The 19,322-nt window shown below is 42.0% G+C and overlaps 1 protein-coding gene and 1 long non-coding RNA gene across 2 annotated transcripts in view; one reads left to right on the top strand and one right to left on the bottom strand.

The window, feature by feature from the left end:
- Nucleotides 1-17,774, top strand: part of LOC144261334 (uncharacterized) — a 47,154-nt gene extending 29,380 nt beyond the window's left edge. Inside the window, exons 2-4 of the long non-coding RNA XR_013345228.1 lie at nucleotides 8,380-8,454; nucleotides 13,840-13,917; nucleotides 15,982-17,774. This is a non-coding gene — a long non-coding RNA (uncharacterized LOC144261334). The remainder of the gene's footprint in view (nucleotides 1-8,379; nucleotides 8,455-13,839; nucleotides 13,918-15,981) is intronic.
- Nucleotides 1-19,322, bottom strand: part of RETREG1 (reticulophagy regulator 1) — a 146,086-nt gene that overhangs the window by 115,008 nt on the left and 11,756 nt on the right. The window lies entirely within an intron of this gene.

Below are 19,322 nucleotides of genomic sequence, written 5' to 3'. Positions count from 1 at the left end.
CTTCCTGTATGATGAGTTAAGCATTGCAAGCTTACACATTTCAGTGAGTCAAAGTAGTCCTAATTAATTCTAATTTTTTAGACATTTTTAAAATCAGCAGACCCAGATAAGCTGTATCCAAGAGTGTTTAAAAAAAAAAAAAAAAGAGAGAGATAGTTAAGAAGCTCCATGGACTGCTAATGTTGATTCTCAAGTCCTGGAGCACAGGGGAAGTTCCAAAAAACTGGAAGAAAGCTAATGTTGTGCCAATGTTTAAAAAGGGCCAATGGGATGACCTGGGTAATTATAGCCCTGTCAGTCTGACATTGATCCTAGGCAAGATGATAGAGCAGCTGATACGAGACTCTATTAATAAAGAATTAAAGGAGGGTAATATAATTAATGCCTATCAAAACGGATTTATGGAAAATAGGTCCTGTCACATTAATTAAATATCTTTTTTATGATATTACAAGTTTGGCTGATGAAGGCAATAACGATATAATATACTTCTGTGAGGCCTTTGACTTGTTACCACATGACTTTTGATTAAAAAATTAGAATGATACAGAATTGGCATGGCACATGTTAAACTGGCTAACTGGAAGGTCTCAAAATGTAACTGTAAATGGAGAATCATCGCCGCTCAGGTCCATCTCTAGTAGAGTCCTGCAGGGATCAGTTCTTGGTCCTATGCTACTTGATATTTTTAGCAATGACCATGAAGAAAACAAACTCATCACTGATAAATTTTGCAGATTACACAGAAATGGGGGAGTGGTAAATAAGTAAGAGGACAGGTGTCGGGGACTACAGGTCTTGAACACTTGTCCACAGGGCTTTTCAGAGCTAGTAAGCTCCATACTGTCACTCAGTGACCTGCTAACTGTTGTTAGAATAGGAGCTGAACTCTGACAGAAGACCTCAGTCCTGGAATCCAGTAGGCAGAATGCTAGGCATCCTGATTGGTTCACAGCTTATATATAAACCCAGCACAGAAACAGGAAGCTGTCCAAGCAACTGGGTTCTCCTTGCTTTGCTTCCCTGGGCCGCTCCCCATGAGATACCGGCTCCTACTGTATGCTGCTGACCTCCTGGTACCTTGACCCTGCCTGCCTCCTGACACCTGATTTTGGTTTGCCCTCTGGCCTGTCTTGGACTCTGATCTTGTGGTATTGGATCTGGCCTGACTCCTGCACCAACCACTAGATCAGACTGCCCACATCCTGGTTGTGACAGTTTGCATGGACCACTTAGGACACAAGAGCAATCCCAGTGCCAGAAGAATGGACGTGGCTAACCCTTTGGGAGCACTGGACACATTTGAGTGGACTACATGCCTTCAGATGGACAACCTAACCCCTACAGGCCTGTGTCATCCATCTGACCTTGGAGAACCAGCTATTGCAGGACCAAGTCATGCAGTTGCATGCTGAAAACACTGCAGTCTATATACGGCTCGTACAGCCCTGCTCCCCAATACCATTGCCAGAACAGTTTGATGGTAATCACCAGCTATTCAGGGGTTTTATAAGACAGTGCTGCCTCCTGTTCAAGTTGCTCCCAGTCCCAAGAAACTGGTCAGTTACCCCCAAATCAACTGGTACCCTAGATCTTACACCAAAGGCAGCATTGGTAGCGAATCCTGTAATAAACTATCTAAAGGTTTATTAACTAGGAAAAAGGAATAACTCTTATTTACAGGTTAAAGCAAGCACACACATACACACAAAAGTTACTATCTAAATCCTAAGAGTGATAGAGTTGTAGCGATCTATCAATTAAAAGCATCTTGCAGAGCAGACCCAGGAGCCAACCCCTGGGGATTTCTGGCTTCAGTTTAGAGTCTCTGGCCCTTCATAGTTCAAACAGCCAAAAAGATGGAAATTTTTTCTTGTGGCTTTGTTTTATTTCCTTCATTCATCTTTCAAGCCCACAGGATGAACTTCCTTGCATGTAGTATTTCCAAGGTGTGATAGAACCATTAACCAGTCATTTATATTGCAATAATTCTTGATGGCCTATCTGATTTTGATAATCCTTTGGAATGAGGGAGAGGGGGAATGATTCCCATGCCTAAATTCACAAGTTCAGGGCAAACAGTTTTAAAGCTATAAAGCAAAACATACATATTTTCTTATAACATGAAGTATACACATTACAAGTGAGATTAATGCATACAGCAACTTACAAGCATTTCATAGAGTCTAAACACTAAATACATTCTTATAAGACTAACACGTATTTTGAGCAAAACTAACATACAGGAGACCTAGCCTAGTCTCCAGCTACAAGGTTTTCAGTTTTTAGCTAATGCCTGCAACCTGGGCAAGAGCTAGCATCTGGCCTGTCAGCATCACACCACTGCCAGAACAGTTTCACAACAATTGCCAGTGATTCCCAGGTTTTATAAACCAGTTCGATCTCCTGTTCATGATGCCCCCTTAGTTCCATAGCACTGATCATGCAAAGGTGAGTCTGGTTATCAGCCGGCTGTTCAGGGAAGCCTTTCACGGTGCCTCCTCCTTCTTGGAGTGCAATAGACCAGTACTATCCAACTGGGAGGTCTTCCTTCAAGGCATGTCAGTACTCTTTGATGATCTACACTGAGCTTGAACAGCAGAGGCTACACTAAGGAAGCTCCAACAGGGGCAGTGAACAGTAGATTCCTTTGCTGTGCAATTCCACCGCCTCACGGCCAATACAGACTGGCAGCAAAGAGGTCCTCATTCTGGTGGAGCCTGAAAGACTAAATTAAGGACAAATTAACGCAGTTAGAGACACCCATGAGTCTGGATGCCCTTGTGGATCTTGCCATCTGTATAGACAATCGGTTTTTGGAACAAAGAGGGAAAAAAATGGAGGTCTTGTTACTTTCCAGTCCAGGTACTGTGATCTTTTCACCACTACCTCCAGCCAAACCAGTGCATAGAGCCCTGCATGGATACAAAATTTGTATCTGCATCCGATCTGCAAACATGGTCCAAGGATCTAAAGCGGATATCTGCAGATTTCTGGGCTCTACATATAAAATTTGGATCCAGATCCATCCACAATCCACAAACATGTTGCAGATATCTGCAAATTTGCAGGTCTCTACCAATGCAGGCAGATGTGGGCCATCAATGGCTCACCCCCATAAAAAAAAAAAGGAATGATGATGCCAGCACCATCTCTGCTTTTGTTACGATGAGTCAGGTCACTCCATTTCTACCTGCCCTGTACGAACTCCAGGGAGTCAGGAAAAAGAGCTCCCTCACATTTCACTGTGGACTGGAATGCACCCGGAGCCCTGCCCAAGGGCTCCCCACTTCTAGGTGCTGGTTCAGTTGCACATACGTGAGGTGCCACAACAAAATCCCATTTTACCATCCCTGATTGACTCAGGTATAGCTTACTGCTTCATCAACGCAGAGGCAGCCCAGATCCTGCAGATTCCCCTGAAACTTAAGGCTACTCCTGACCTTATAGAGATTATCTGATAGCTCCCCCTTGTCTTCTGATCCAATAACAGAGGAAACAGCTCCCCTGGAAACTGTGATTAAGGGGCATCGGGAAACGGTACAGTTTGATGTGATCCATTCACCACAGTTTCCCCTGATCATTCGTATCTCCTGGCTGGTCCTCCACAATCCACTCACTTGGTGACAAGCACAGGAAGTCTGTTTTCTATCCGAATTTGGTGGACAACACTGTTGGAGACCAGGGATTGCTGTCTCAACATCCAAACCTTGAGAGACTCCGATGGGGGTGGCTGTCCAGGCAGAACCTTCCATTGAAGCTACATCTGAACTCCCCTCAAAATACCAAGACTACAATGATGTTTTTGAAAAGAAGAACGTGGAAACTACTTCTGCGTCAGAACTATGACTGCCCAATATAGCTGCAGCCAGAAGGAAAAATACTCTTTGCACAAATTTATGCCGTATCAGAAACCAAGCTGACAGTGCTTCAAGAGTACCTCCAGGAGAATCTGGCTTGAGGGTTTATCTTCAAGTCAATGTCATGAGCTGGCGCACGAGCAGTTTTTGTCAAGAAGAAAGACGGCAGTCTCCAACTCTGTTGATTAGCGTGTATTGAATCAGATAACTATCAGGAGTTGTTGCCTGCAATTTGATCCCGAGCTGCTGGATTGTGTGGGGGCTGCCCATATATTAATTAATTTGAACCTCCAGGGGGCATAGAACCGTGTGTGAATCAGAGCAGAGAACAAGTGGAAGACCGCCTTCCAAATCTGCTATGGCCACTATGACTATCTCGTAACACCCTTTCATTTGACCAGTGCCCCGGCCACCTTCCAACATTTTATAAATTATGTGTTCCAAGACATACTGGGACTTAGATGACATACTGATTTTCTCCAACTGCCCTAAACAACATAATGCTCATGTCCAAACTGTCTTGGAATGCTTATGGCAGCATGGCCTTTATGCAAAGCTTGAGAAGCCTGCCTTCTATCAGACCTTCACAGAGTTCTTGGGCTTCATCTTATCCCCAGAAGGGATCCAGACAGACCCACGCAAGGTCCAAGCCATCCAAGATCAGCCAACTCCCCACACAGTAAGTGTCTTGAAACGCTTCCTAGGGTTTGCCAATTTTTATTGATGATTTATCCTGAACTTTTCAAAACAAAACTGAGCTTACTACTCTCCTCCAAAAAAATGTCCAATTCCATCGAAGGCCCAGCATGCATTCAATCAGCTAAAACTTGCCTTTACTAAAGCACCTGCATTGGCTCATGCCAATATTACATTGGTCTTTATTGTAGAAACTGACATCTCCAATATAGTGATTGAGACTCTCCTGTCCCAGTGACATGGCCCCAAACACATGTTATACCTGTGTGCTTGCTACTCAAGGAAGTTCACGTCCAAAGAACTAAGCTACAAAATATTTGATAAGGAACTCCTGAAGATAAAAACCTATTATGCAGAATGGCAGTAGTCCCTAGAAGGAGCTTGTCACCCATCCAAGTATTCACTGACCATAAAAACCTGGAATATCTACATAAGGCGAAGGCCTTAAACCAACAGCAGCTTTGGTGGGCCCTATTTCTCCTCACCATTCAACGTTATCACCTACCATCCAAGATCCAAAAATGGCAAGGCGAACGCCCTGTCCCAAAGATACGGTACCAACCCACAAGTACCCATCCAGAAACCAAGCCTCATTCTCAAATCCCGTAACTTTCTCAGTGCAGCTTGTCACCACAATATTCTCAGATTGATATGCTTTGCCTCTGCATCAGGAATTCTGCCTGACTAACAAGCTATTATCCACAAGCAGCAGCATGATTCCTCTGAAACACTAAGTATGTAAGTGACTGTATGTGTGTTCACCTTGGACCCTGGTTGCAGTCTTGTAACTACGTCACAATATTCCCCTAGAAAGACATTTGGGGTGGTTCAATACCCAGTGACTAATATCCTGTTCTTTTTGATGACCTGGCTGTGCTTGATGATGCAGTCATTCATTGCCTCCTGCGATATTTGTACTTGCACCAAGACACCACACCACTAGCCCTGCAGTCTCCTATAGTTTTGGAGACTCCATCTTGACATTGGGCAGCTATCACCCTAGACTTTACTGCAGAATTACCAGAATGCAACTGTCAAGGTTCCTTCCCCACTCTGAACTCTAGGGTACAGATGTGGGGACCTGCATGAAAACCTCCTAAGCTTACTTTTACCAGCTTAGGTTAAAACTTCCCCAAGGTACAAACTATTTTACCCTTTGCCCTTGGACTTCCACTACCACCACCAAATGTTTATCTGGGTTTATTTTTATTAGGAAAGCGTTGTTTGGAAACGTCTTCCCCCCAAAAATCCTCCCAACCCTTGCAACCCACTTCCTGGGGAAAGTTTGGTAAAAATCCTCACCAATTTGCATAGGTGAACACAGACCCAAACCCTTGGATCTTAAGAACAATGAAAAAACATTCAGTTTCTGAAAAGAAGGATTTTAATAGAAGTAAAAAGAATCACCTCTGTAAAATCAGGATGGTAAATACCTTATAGGGTAATTAGATTCAAAACATAGAGAATCTCTCTAGGCAAAACCTTATCTTACAAAAAGGCACACAGACAGGAATACCCACTCTATTCAGCACAACTTAATTTCTCAGCCATTTAAAGAAATCATAATCTAACGCATATCTAGCTAGATTACTTACTAAGTTCTAAGATTCCATTCCTGTTCTGTCCCCAGCAAGAGCATCACCCAGACAGACACAGACCCTTTGTTTTTCTCCCTCCTCCCAGCTTTTGAAAGTGTCTTGTCTCCTCATTGGTCATTTTGGTCAGGTGCCAGCAAGATTATCCTAGCTTCTTCACTCTTTACAAGTGAAAGGAATTTTCCTCTGGCCAGGAGGGATTTAAAGGTGTTTACCCTTCCCTTTATATTTATGACAGCAACAATTAGACAATTTTGACAGCAGTGACCAATTTACTAAAATGAACCACTTCATCTCTTCCCTCTCCTGAAGAGCCAGCCAAGCTCTGGATTAGCCATGTAGTCTGTCTTTACAGCCTTCCAGAATGCATTATCTCCAATCAGGGGTCTCAGTTCACAGCCCGGTTCTGGCACAGCCTGCTGGGAATCCACACATCTTTCCTCTGGTTACCATCCCCAGTCCAACGGCCAAATGAAAAGGGCCAACCAAATTTTTGAATAGTATCTGTGATGCTACAATCACCAGTAGGACGATAAGTATTCACTTCTCCCCTATTCAGAATTTGCCTACAATAATGCAGACCATGTGTCCACAGGACAAAGACTTTTTAAAAACAAAACAAAAAAAACCCACAAAAACACCACACACCAACAAAGGGTACCATCCCAATTCCATCCACAATTACCTGCAACCTCTCCCAATCCGGCCACCTTAGACCTCCTATAGCAGAGATTCATCAAGACCAGGCATGAGTATGGCTCTCCACCCAGTATCTCCGCACAAACAGACCTGCTCACAAGCTGGATTTTCAATTCCTTGGCCCCTTAAAGATCTTTTGGCAGGTTAATTCAGTCACTTTTAAACTACAGCTATCCTGCTCTCTGAAGGTTAACTTGGTGTTTCATGTATTATTTTTGAAATCCTGCACAGAAAACCCTTTTCCTCACAGGACGCTTGCTCTGACCACTGGGTCAGATCGCCCACGTCCCAGTCGTGACAATAGGTCACTGATTCAGAGTGACCTAGACTGCTTGGTAAGCTGTGCACATGCAAACAATGGTTTTTAAATACATACACACATATCTATCGAGAGAGAGGAACAAAGAACGTACACCAAACTTACAGGATGGGAGACTATCCTGGGAAGCAGTAACTCTGAAAAAGTTTTGGGGGTTGTGGTGAATAATCAGCTGAACATAGGCCCACAGTGCAATGCTATGTCCTAAATGACTAATGCAACCCTTGGATGTATTAACAAGGAAAATTCAAGGAGTCATCGAGAGGTTATTTTACTTATATATTTGTCACTTGTGCAACCACTGCTAGAATATTGCATCCAGTTCTTGTGTCCACAATGCAAGAAGGATGTTGATAAACTGGAGAGGGTTCAGAGAAGAGTCACAAAAATTGATTAAAGGGTGATTTGATTAAGGTCTACATGTACCTTCATGGGGAAGAAATATTTAATAATGGGTCTTTGATCTAACACAGGTTTCAGAGTAGCAGCCGTGTTAGTCTGTATTCGCAAAAAGAAAAGGAGTACTTGTGGCACCTTAGAGACTAACAAATGTATTTGAGCATAAGCTTTCGTGAGCTCACTTCATCAGATGCATTCAGTGGAAAATATGATCTAACACAGAAAGCTATAAAATGAACCATTGGTTGGAAGTTGAGGCTAGACAAATTCAGACTGGAAAGAAGGTGTAAATTTTTAACAGTGAGGGGTAATTAACCACTGGAACAATTTACTAATGTTTGTGGTGGATTATCCATCACTGAAAATCTTTAAATCAAGACTGGTTCTGCTCTAGAAATTATTTTGGGGATATTCTACGGCCTGTTTATATAGGAGGTCTGACTAGATGATCACAATAGTCCCGTTTGGCCTTTGAATCTCTGAGTGAAAAACAGGGAAATACAGCTCTGGATTAATTTTAAGCTGTTTAGTCTCCCTACTCCCCTTTTCTTTTGGGTATATAGAAATAATGGGAATAAATGCTTCCCTTTAGAATGAGTTAACCCTAACTGCAACAGTAAAGCAAAGTGTTTCCAGAACAATTATTCTTGAGAAAAATCTCTGTCACAAACACACAGCTAAGGGCAGCATAAAATCCCTCCTTTACCTGTAAGGGGAAAAGAAGCTCAAATAACCTGGTTGGCACCTGACCAAAAAGGACCAATAAGGGAAGAAGATCCTTTCAAATCTGTGGTCTTGTTGTTCTCTCCAGGACAGAGAGGGACCAGAGCAGGAAAACCATCTCCTAAAATCCTATCTGAAATAAGCATCCAAGATTACAAAAACAGTAAGTAATAGCAAGGAAATGCGTTATCTTTTGTTTTCACTTATGAGTTTTCCCTATGCTAAGAGGGAGGTTTATTCCTGTTTTTTGTAACTTTAAATTTTTGGTTAGAGGGGAATCCTCTGTGTTTTAAATCTTATTACCCTGTAAAATTACCTTCCATCCTGATTTTAGAGGTGCGTCTTTTACTTTTTTCTTTATTATAAAGTTGTTTTTAAGAATCTGATTGGTTTCTGGTGTCCTAAAAACCCAAGGGTCTGGTCTGTGCTCACCTGGGTTACTTATCTGGTTGGTATATTATTCTCAAGCCTCCCCAGGAAAGGTGGTGAAAGGGCTTGGGGGGATATTTTGGGGAAACAAATGGTCCTTTTCCTGAAACTCCAAGTGGTCCTTTTCCTGAATCTTTGTCTAACTCACTTGGTGGTGGCAGCGATTCAGTCCAAGGACAAGGAAGAATTTTTACCTTGGGGAAGTTTTTAACCTAAGCTGATAGAAATAAGCTTTGGGGGTCTTTCATGCGGGTCCCCACATCTGTACCCTAGAGTTCAGAGTGGGGAGGGAACCCTGACAATCCCTGTAAAAGAACAGGAGAAAGTCGGAAGTTGGTTTAAAAACAAACAAACAAACAACTAAAGAGTATAATCTTTTTTTAAAATGATTTCTAGGCCCCACAGATAAATTGTACCTTCACTATGGAAACTACTGTAGAACGTCAGAGTTACGAACACCTCGGGAACAGAAGTTGTTTGTAACCCTGAAATGTTCATAACTCTGAACAAAATGTTCTGGTTATTCTTTCAAAAGTTTATTACTGAATATTGACTTAATATAGCTTTGAAACTTTACTATGAAGAAGAAAAATGCTGCTTTTTACCACCTTAATTTAAATGAAACAAGCACAAATAGTTTCCATACCTTGTCAAAACTTTTTTTTTTTAAAACTTCCCTTTAAAAAAAAAGTAGTTTACAATTAACCAAGTACTGGTTTGTTTGTTTTGTCTCTGTTGCTGCCTGATTGTGTATTTCTGGTTCAAACGGAAGTGTGTGGTTGAGCAGTCAGTTGGTAACTCTGAGTTCTACTGTACACAGGGTTAATGTTAAGACCACGCTTTTCTATATCAGAGATTCTTGGAACAATAATATTTTATATCTGTGGTTCTCAACCATGGATACAAGTACCTCTGGGATGGTACGCAGAGATCTTCCAGGAGGTACATCAACTCGTCTAGATAGTTTAGTTTTACAACAAACTACATAAAAATCACCTGTGAAGTCAATACAAACTAAAATTTCATACGACATGTTTATATTGCTCTATATATGATACACTGAAATGTAAGTACAATATTTACATTCCAATTACTTTCTAATTTTTACCATATAATTATAAAATAAAGTAAGCAATGATTCAGTACTGTGACCCTTTTGTATTTTATGCCTCATTTTGTAAGCAAGTAATTTTTAAGTGAGGTGAAACTTGGGGTATGCAAAACAAATCAGACTTCTTGAAAGGGGTCTGGTAGTTTGGAAGGGTTGAGAGCCACTATTTTATAGCACCCAATAGTTTGCTATGAGAGAACATTGTGCCAATAGGCATCTCTCTAAAGTTTATAGGAAAATTTGAATTCTCCATGTACAATTGATTTTTAAGCTCTCCAAAACAGCATCAAAACTGCCACTTATCATAGAATCATAGAATATCAGGGTTGGAAGGGACCTCAGGAGGTCATCTAGTCCAACCCCCTGCTCAAAGCAGGACTGATCCCCAACTAAATCATCCCAGCCAGGGCTTTGTCAAGCCTGACCTTAAAAATATCTAAGGAAGGAGATTCCACCACCTGCCTAGGTAACGCCTTCCAGTGTTTCACCACCCTCCTAGTGAAAAAGTTTTTCCTAATATCCAACCTAAATCTGCCCCACTGCAACTTGAGACCATTACTCCTTGTTCTGTCATCTGCTACCACTGAGAACAGTCTAGATCCATCCTCTTTGGAACCCCCTTTCAGGTAGTTGAAAGCAGCTATCAAATCCCCCCTCATTCTTCTCTTCCGTAGACTAAACATCCCCAGTTCCCTCAGCCTCTCCTCATAACTCATGTGTTCCAGTCCCCTAATCATTTTCGTTGCCCGCTGGACTCTTTCCAATTTTTCCACATCCTTCTTGTAGTGTGGGGCCCAAAACTGGACACAGTACTCCAGATGAGGCCTCACCAGTGTCGAATAGAGGGGAACGATCACGTCCCTCGATCTGCTGGCAATGCCCCTACTTATACAGTCCAAAATGCCATTGGCCTTCTTGGCAACAAGGGCACACTGTTGACTCATATCCAGCTTCTCGTCCACTGTAACCCCTAGGTCCTTTTCTGCAGAACTGCTGCCGAGCCATTCGGTCCCTAGTCTGTAACGGTGCATGGGATTCTTCCGTCCTAAGTGCAGGACTCTGCACTTGTCCTTGTTGAACCTAATCAGATTTCTTTTGGCCCAATCCTCTAATTTGTCTAGGGCCCTCTGTATCCTATCCCTACCCTCCAGCGTATCTACCTCTCCTCCCAGTTTAGTGTCATCTGCAAACTTGCTGAGGGTGCAATCCACACCATCCTCCAGATCGTTTATGAAGATATTGAACAAAACCAGCCCGAGGACCGACCCTTGGGGCACTCCACTTGATACCGGCTGCCAACTAGACATGGAGCCATTGATCACTACACGTTGAGCCTGACAATCTAGCCAGCTTGCTATCCACCTTATAGTCCATTCATCCAGCCCATACTTCTTTAACTTGCTGGCAAGAATACTGTGGGAGACAGTGTCAAAAGCTTTGCTAAAGTCAAGGAACAACACATCCACTGCATTCCCCGCATCCACAGAGCCAGTTATCTCCTCATAGAAGGCAATTAGATTAGTCAGGCATGACTTGCCCTTGGTGAATCCATGCTGACTGTTCCTGATCACTTTCCTCTCCTCTAAGTGATTCAGAATTGATTCCTTGAGGACCTGCTCCATGATTTTTCCAGGGACTGAGGTGAGGCTGACTGGCCTGTAGTTCCCAGGATTCTTCTTCTTCCCTTTTTTAAAGATGGGCACTACATTAGCCTTTTTCCAGTCATCTGGGACCTCCCCACTTGAGAGAGGAAGAGTAGACACTTGATCCTTGCAAAATGTAACCACTGATTCAGAAAAGATGCAGAACATGGTATACTTTGTTTGATATTTGCAATTAAGCTGTGTTCAGCACCAGTCCAGTTGCAGCCATTGCTGTCATCTATTATCAGTAACAAGTAATTGTCCTAAATGCAGACAAGGATTAACCATGACGCATTCTGTCAGCAAATTCTTCCTATACACAATGTCATGCCACTCTATATTCTTACAGCCGTTATTTTTCACTGATTACAGAGTGAGTCCACCAGTGTTTAAATGAGCATTTGGCACATAAACTTATCAAAAGTTTAGTTCAATATTGCAAGGTTTGAAAAACTAGTTATATCCTAGTTGAATAATCGTTTGTTGTTTTAAAAATCTGATAGGGATTATCAATACAAAAACACAACAAAAAACACCCTCCTATTCTAAATCTCTTGAAACACTACTCACATGACAAAATGCAGCAGCACCAAAAGGACAGAATGCTATTTACTGGGTAACACACACACACGATTAGTAGAAAAACCATATACCTTACTGAGCCCAACTATAATGGTTTCTTTTTAAGCTGTACACACAAAACATACTATTTGCCATTTTCAAAGTAGCCTAAGTACTTTAAACATTCTATTACTTTTAATCAAAATTTGTCAGTCTTGTAGATGGTATTGAAAATAGCAATCATCTGATGAAGTGAGCTGTAGCTCACGAAAGCTCATGCTCAAATAAATTGGTTAGTCTCTAAGGTGCCACAAGTACTCCTTTTCTTTTTGTAATTACCCAGGGGGTTAAAAACAAATGTTGGCATTTGTAAAATTTGAACTGCTTTTCAGTTGAGGGGGGTGGGGGAAGAGAGAGAGAGGGAAACAGCTAGTTGGTTTTTCAAAAAACAAAAACAAAACAAAATTATGTGCATTATTTAATAAAAAAAAACTTTGCCAAATCCCTTTCTGTTACATTCTAAATTTAGCATCTTAAACCGCAATAGCTTCATGTGCCTGGTCAGATTATATACTTATTGCTTCTAAATGAGTGTAGCACATTGCAGAAATAAGACTCAAACTTGACAACTTCCAGCTGTTAAAATCAAAGTAATTCTTTTTTCTGGTCTGTATTAAAGCTGATTTTCTCCACCCCTCTAAAAACTTTGTATTTTATTTTTATTCATTTGTAGACGTGGAGAGATTAATTCAAAAGGAAAAAGTGCATTATTCTAGAACTCCACCCCAATCTAGCCTATCTGCTCTGCAGTGCCTCATAGTCATCATTATTTCTCCCTACCCCCACCCACCAAGCTTGAAAAGCACAAATCAACTTTTTATCCTGCATTTAAGCTTTTTTAACAAGTTCTTGTCTTTCTATTTTAAGTCAATGCTTAACTCACAAAATTAGTATTATTCTGCATTTCCCTTTTAGCCCCATTTCCTAAGGGCCAAATCCTTTGAGGTGTCAAGGACCTTCAATTTCCCTCTGAAGCTAGCTACTGTTAGTGTCATTTGAGCATTTTTGTAATTCTGATATTTAAGTTAATTTTTAATTTAGGGCTCTCTTGCTTCCTACACTGGCTGCTCTTCCACAGAGAACAGAAATTCCAAGTTTCCTGTAAATTCTTCTTTTGGGGGCTGATACCAGTCAACCCTGTGTTCTTGGGGAACCATGGCGCGGTATCCAGCCTGTCTGACTCATGAAAGACACTTCCCCCCCTCCCTCGCCCAGCCTCTGCTTGAACCAAAACCGATCAGAGAAAAGACTTGCAGAGAGCAGTGAACGGCAGTGGGAGACACACCTAGACCCCTCCTGACAAGGGTGACAAGAACAAAGGCAACTCCCCCAGCCTCCTCCGCATCAAAGATGGGACAGGGAGGCATTGCCATTAGCATACAAAACGGAGAACAGAGATTCCAAGGCAAGAACTGCACTGAACTCTGGGACTGGAAAAGCAGGGAAGCTCTGCATCATGGGGAATCTCTGCTCCAGATGTTAATGAACACACCCAGCTCAGCAGTTATCAGACCAATTCTCATTGCATTGTGAGTTCCCTGGACAGAACACCACCCATAGCCAAGAGTGATCAGTTTCTATTGTCTACCCTAAAGAAAACCTGAGTCATCAGTTTACCCATAAACAAATCTAATGTTCTTCCTTGAACCATTATTGTTTCCCTATAAAAAAAACCTCTGCCCACACTCCAGTAAGTGTTCCGATGCATGGATGCATCAGTTTCACAGGGATTTCATCTTCTCAGCTTGTCTCCAGCTCTCAGGATCCTGAGCTACGACCGTCACCTGGGGACCCCGACCAGCAGGTCAAGCTTCATGGAGTGGTGAGATCCTTCTCTCTCTCTCTCTCTGTTTTCTTTTCTACCTCAGGTATTAACCTTTAATAATGTAACTTATGTTGGTTTAGGCTCTCCTTGTGTAGTCATCACTATTATTCAATAAATAACTTTTATGGTTAAGCTGGTTGCTTTTCTCTCTCTCTCTAGCTCTGAACTTTACTCATTTGTGTTTTTAGTTTCCCCATTTACTCTGCAGCAACGCTTCTTTTACCTAAACTAAAGATCCCTGTAGCGCCCAAAAATACTCTGGGGTTTGCTCATCAAGTGGGTTACTACCAGTACAATTATGACATGAAAGTGGGGATAGGGACGTGCTGAACCTGTGACTTACGAAGGTGGCAGCTTGGAAGTGCTACTCGACCCAGACTATCGAGTCCGGGGGCATATAAGGGTGGCAGCTTGAAAGTGCTGCTTGACCCAGTTCGCTGAGTATATGGGCATATATGGGTGGCAGCCTGGAAGTGCTGTTCTACCCAGCCTGCTCAGGCTTACTCCATTCCGGTGTGGTACTTGTGGCATATAATGGTGACAGCTTGAAAGTGCTGCTTGGCCCAGTCCACTGAGTCCAGGGACATATTAGGGGTCAGCTTGAAAGTGCTGATTGACCCGGTCCACTCAGACTTGCTCTGTTAATGTATGTGTGAGTGTGCGTGTGTGTGTTCATTCATCCGGTTCTGGGGCTGGAGGAACCCAGCCCTGGGGAATCTAGGTCCTGCAGGACAGCTCCATTGGGAGGGGACTTGCAGAAGGGAGAAGTAGAGCTCCATATAAAACACAAACAGTACATTGACAGAATTACAGACCCCTCCCCGCCAAAGAGTAACACTAATACATGAGCATACTCCAAAGTAATGGGCAAATCTGGTAACAGGGAAGGGATGATGCTATGGTCCCTTCTTCCCCCCCACAACAAAGGCCAGGCTTCCTCCCACTAAAGCCAGATCTCCGTGGATACAGACTGGTTAGGCCCATCTGGGTGGAAAGGACCCGTTATTCTACACTTGCTCCTAGCTTGCCATACTCCCTGATGGTATAGCTCATGAAGCCAGAGTGCCTGAAACACACGACCACCCATCCTTCCTCTCCGACCCCCGTGGTGTGGAAAAGCAGGTAAATTAACATTGACAGAGTCAGTGTTAACTAACATGCCAAATCATCCACGGGTGTCTGCTACAGCAGAGCAACCACCTCCCAGTCCAGACTCTGACATTCCACAGCATGACCTTGTGAACGCTTCCACAGAGCTGTTGGCATGTGTGGTGGTGAGAAATGTCACAAAGGCAACCCCTTGCAACACTCTCCTTTTCCATGCTTCTGTCAACCAGATATGCTGGTTCTTGTAGGATACAATAGATTATTTTGAGGTATAGCAGTTACTTATTTAATGTGTATTACCTATGTCCCTCATAAAATACTACAGTAATTGTTTAAAATATAAGGTTTCAGAGTAGCAGCCATGTTAGTCTGTATTAGCAAAAAGAAAAGGAGTACTTTTGGCACCTTTGAGACTAACAAATTTATTTGAGCATAAGCTTTCGTGAGCTACAGCTCACTTCATCAGATGCATTCAGTGGAAAATACAGTGAGGAGATTTATACACATAGAGAACATGAAACAATGGGTGCTACCATACACGCTGTAACGAAAGTGATCACTTAAGGTGAGCTATTACTAGCGGGAAAGCGGGGGGGGAACCTTTTGTAGTGATAATTAAGGTGGGCCATTTCCAGCAGTTGACAAGAACATCTGAGGAACAGTGGGGAGTGGGGGGGGGGGCGGGGAAATAGACATGGGGAAATAGTTTTACTTTGCGTGATGACCCATCCACTCCCAGTCTCTATTCAAGCCTAAGTTAATTGTATCCAGTTTGCAAATTAATTCCAATTCAGCAGTCTCTCATTGGAGTCTGTTTTTGAAGTTTTTTTGTTGAAGAATTGCAACTTTTAGGTCTGTAATCGAGTGACCAGAGAGACTGAAGCGTTCTCTGACTGGTTTTTGAATGTTATAATTCTTGATGTCTGATTTGTGCCCATTTATTCTTTTATGTAGAGACTGTCCAGTTTGGCCAATGTACATGGCAGAGGGGCAACCGCATTTGCTCCAACCCCTCAGACAGAGACAAACACCTACAAGATCTCTATCAAGCATTCTTACAACTACAATACCCACCTGCTGAAGTGAAGAAGCCAGAAGAGTACCCAGAAGTCACCTGCTACAGGACAGGCCCAACAAAGAAAAGAACAGAACGCCACTAGTCATCACCTTCAGCCCCCAACTAAAACCTCTCCAATGGATCATCAAGGATCTACAACCTATCCTGAAGGACGACCCATCACTCTCACAGATCTTGGGAGACAGGCCAGTCCTTGCTTACAGACAGCCCCCCAACCTGAAGAAAATACTCACCAGTAACGACACACCACACAACAGAACCACTAACCCAGGAACCTATCCTTGCAATAAAGCCCGTTGCCAACTGTGTCCACATATCTATTCAGGGGACACCATCATAGGACCTAATCACATCAACCACACGATCAGAGGCTCATTCACCTGCACATCTACCAATGTGATACACGCCATCAGGTACCAGCAATGTCCCTCTGCGGTACATTGGTACAGACTCCAACAAGAAACTGCTGAATTGGAATTAATTTGCAAACTGGATACAATTAACTTAGGCTTGAATAGAGACTGGGAGTGGATGGGTCATTACACAAAGTAAACCTATTTCCCCATGTTTATTCTCTCCCCCACCCCCCACTGTTCCTCAGACATTCTTGTCAACTGCTGGAAATGGCCCACCTTGATTATCACTACAAAAGACTTTCCTCCCCCCCCCTCCTCCTGCTGGTAATAGCTCACCTTAAGTGATCACTTGTTACAGTGTGTAGGGTAACACCCATTGTTTCCTGTTCTCTATGTATATAAATCTCCCCACTGTATTTTCCACTGAATGCATCTGATGAAGTGAGCTGCAGTTCACAAAAGCTTATGCTCAAATAAATTTGTTAGTTTCTAAGGTGCCACAAGTGCTCCTTTCCTTTTTGTTCAAAATATAAGCATCATCATTGTAAGTTGTAGGGTGGCTTTTTTTGTTTGTGTTTGTTTTTTTTTTTTTACACAATTACTGCAGCATGCGATTGTATATTTTTATAGGATATATTCAAGAGTTATGGTGTGTTTCTACATCACAACATTTGTGAAAGAATCAGATGGTTCCAATTACTAGTTTATGGACGCTTATCTTGGAAAGACTTTAATGGGACTGCCTGCCCACCACCTAGATTAGATCTTAAAATACTGGACACAAATGCAAATATATGAAAGCGATTAATAAATGGGACAAAAAGGAGAAATATAGAGTGTCATAAATATAAAGGGAAGGGTAAACACCTTTAAATCCCTCCTGGCCAGAGGAAAAACCCTTTCACCTGTAAAGGGTTAAGCAGCTAGGATAACCTCGCTGGCACCTGACCAAAATGACCAGTGAGGAGACGAGGTATTTTCAAAGCTGGAGGGAGGGAGAAACAAAGGCTCTCTCTGTCTGTGTGTTGCTTCTGCTGGCACCAGAGCAGGAATGCAGGTCAGAACTCATGTAAAGAGTTAATAAGCAATCTAGTTAACTATGCATTAGATTCTGTTTTGTTTAAATGGCTGAGAAAATAAGCTGTGCTGAATGGAATGTATATTCCTGTTTTTGTGTCTTTTTGTAACTTAAGGTTTTGCCTAGAGGGATTCTCTATGTTTTGAATCTGATTACCCTGTAAGATATTTACCATCCTGATTTTACAGAGGTGAATCTTTTACTTTTTCTTCAATTAAAATTCTTCTTTTAAGAACCTGATTGTTTTTTCATTGTTCTTAAGATCCAAGGGTTTGAGTCTGTGTTCACCTATGCAAATTGGTGAGGATTTTTATCAAGCCTTCCCCAGGAAAGGCGGTGTAGAGTTTGGGAGGATTTTGGGGGGGAAAAGACTTTTCCAAGCGGGCTCTTTTCCTGTTACATATTTGTTAGACACTTGGTGGTGGCAGCAATAAAGTCCAAGGGCAAAATGTAAAATAGTTTGTACCTTGGGGAAGTTTCAACCTAAGCTGGTAAAAATAAGCTTAGGGGGGGTTTTCATGCAGGTCCCCATATCTGTACCCTAGAGTTCAGGGTGGGGAGGGAACCTTGACATAGGGTCACATGTGTAAATCCACTTAAATGCATAAGAATAGACATTTTAAAGAAAGATGGAATTTATGTTTAAAAAAAAGCTATCTTGCCTCATAAAAGCAGATAATTGGCCTTTTATGAATCAATTCAAAGAAGGCCACTGGATTAGCAGTAACTGAAACTCTTATCTAATGGCTTGTTAGTAACCTGTATGAAGAGAGTTGGTCTCAGTCCCGCCTCCAGTACACAAGTGTCTACATATTAAAACTACAGTCCAGATTTTCTGAAGTGTGGTCTGCTGAGCATTTCTTGTGGTACACCACAGAATGCTAGATGCTGAATGGTGTTAGCTTCTCCTTGTTTCCCACAGTTAAATATTATTCAGAGAAGCTAAACATATATTACTTTCCTAAAATGAATTTTTTTTATACACACAATTGCTGTTTTGGGCACAGGCATGATGCATGAACACAAACAGAAAAAATATATAGTGTACTATCAAGAATGAGAGGGAAGAACATCCATGAAATAATCTTTCAATTATATGGGCCACAGTATAAATTGGTTAGAGACTGGCCATATCATCAGAAAGATCAACTGCTGAACTGGAACAGGGACTCAACTCTAAACTTTGTCCGCAATTTGAAAATGCTTCATTATTGACAGAGAAAAGCAATGGGTATAGTTGAACTACTGTTAAACATAGGCAAAGCCTTGCATTTGAACTATCTTTGGGAATTGAAAAAAAGTTGCCCACCAGTGCTATGGTTGGTAAAAATCCCTAGTGTAATGTGGCCAAGCATGGCCAAAGACAAACCATGGTCAACTCTGTTTCAGCAGCTATAACTTGTCCTCGACTACGCTTAGCTAAACAACATTTAACACGAATTTGGCTACACCCATTTCTGACACCCATTGTAAGCAAGAAGCCATTTCATAGACAAGGTGTTGGATGTGGTCTCTGAAGGACATTGCAGAAGCACATTCCTAGGGCAACATGCGAAAGCTTGCACTGGCATTGGCTATGCTGTACCAGTTCTGTGAATAGAGAACTTAAATTCATAGGAATGAAGACCAAGGAGCTTTAACAACTATTAAAATCCATTTATATTAATAAACATTAACAAACAAGAATTTGATACATAATTGTGATTTCCTGTTTGAACCGAAGTCCAAACTTCTAAAAAAATAGCATACTTTGTATTTCGTTAACATAATAGCATACACAGTT

The sequence above is a fragment of the Eretmochelys imbricata genome, chromosome 2, assembly GCF_965152235.1.
Source record: "Eretmochelys imbricata isolate rEreImb1 chromosome 2, rEreImb1.hap1, whole genome shotgun sequence".
NCBI lineage: Eukaryota > Metazoa > Chordata > Testudines > Cheloniidae > Eretmochelys > Eretmochelys imbricata.
Note: the sequence above shows the minus strand (reverse complement) of the source record. Positions and strands in the feature narration are given on the sequence as shown.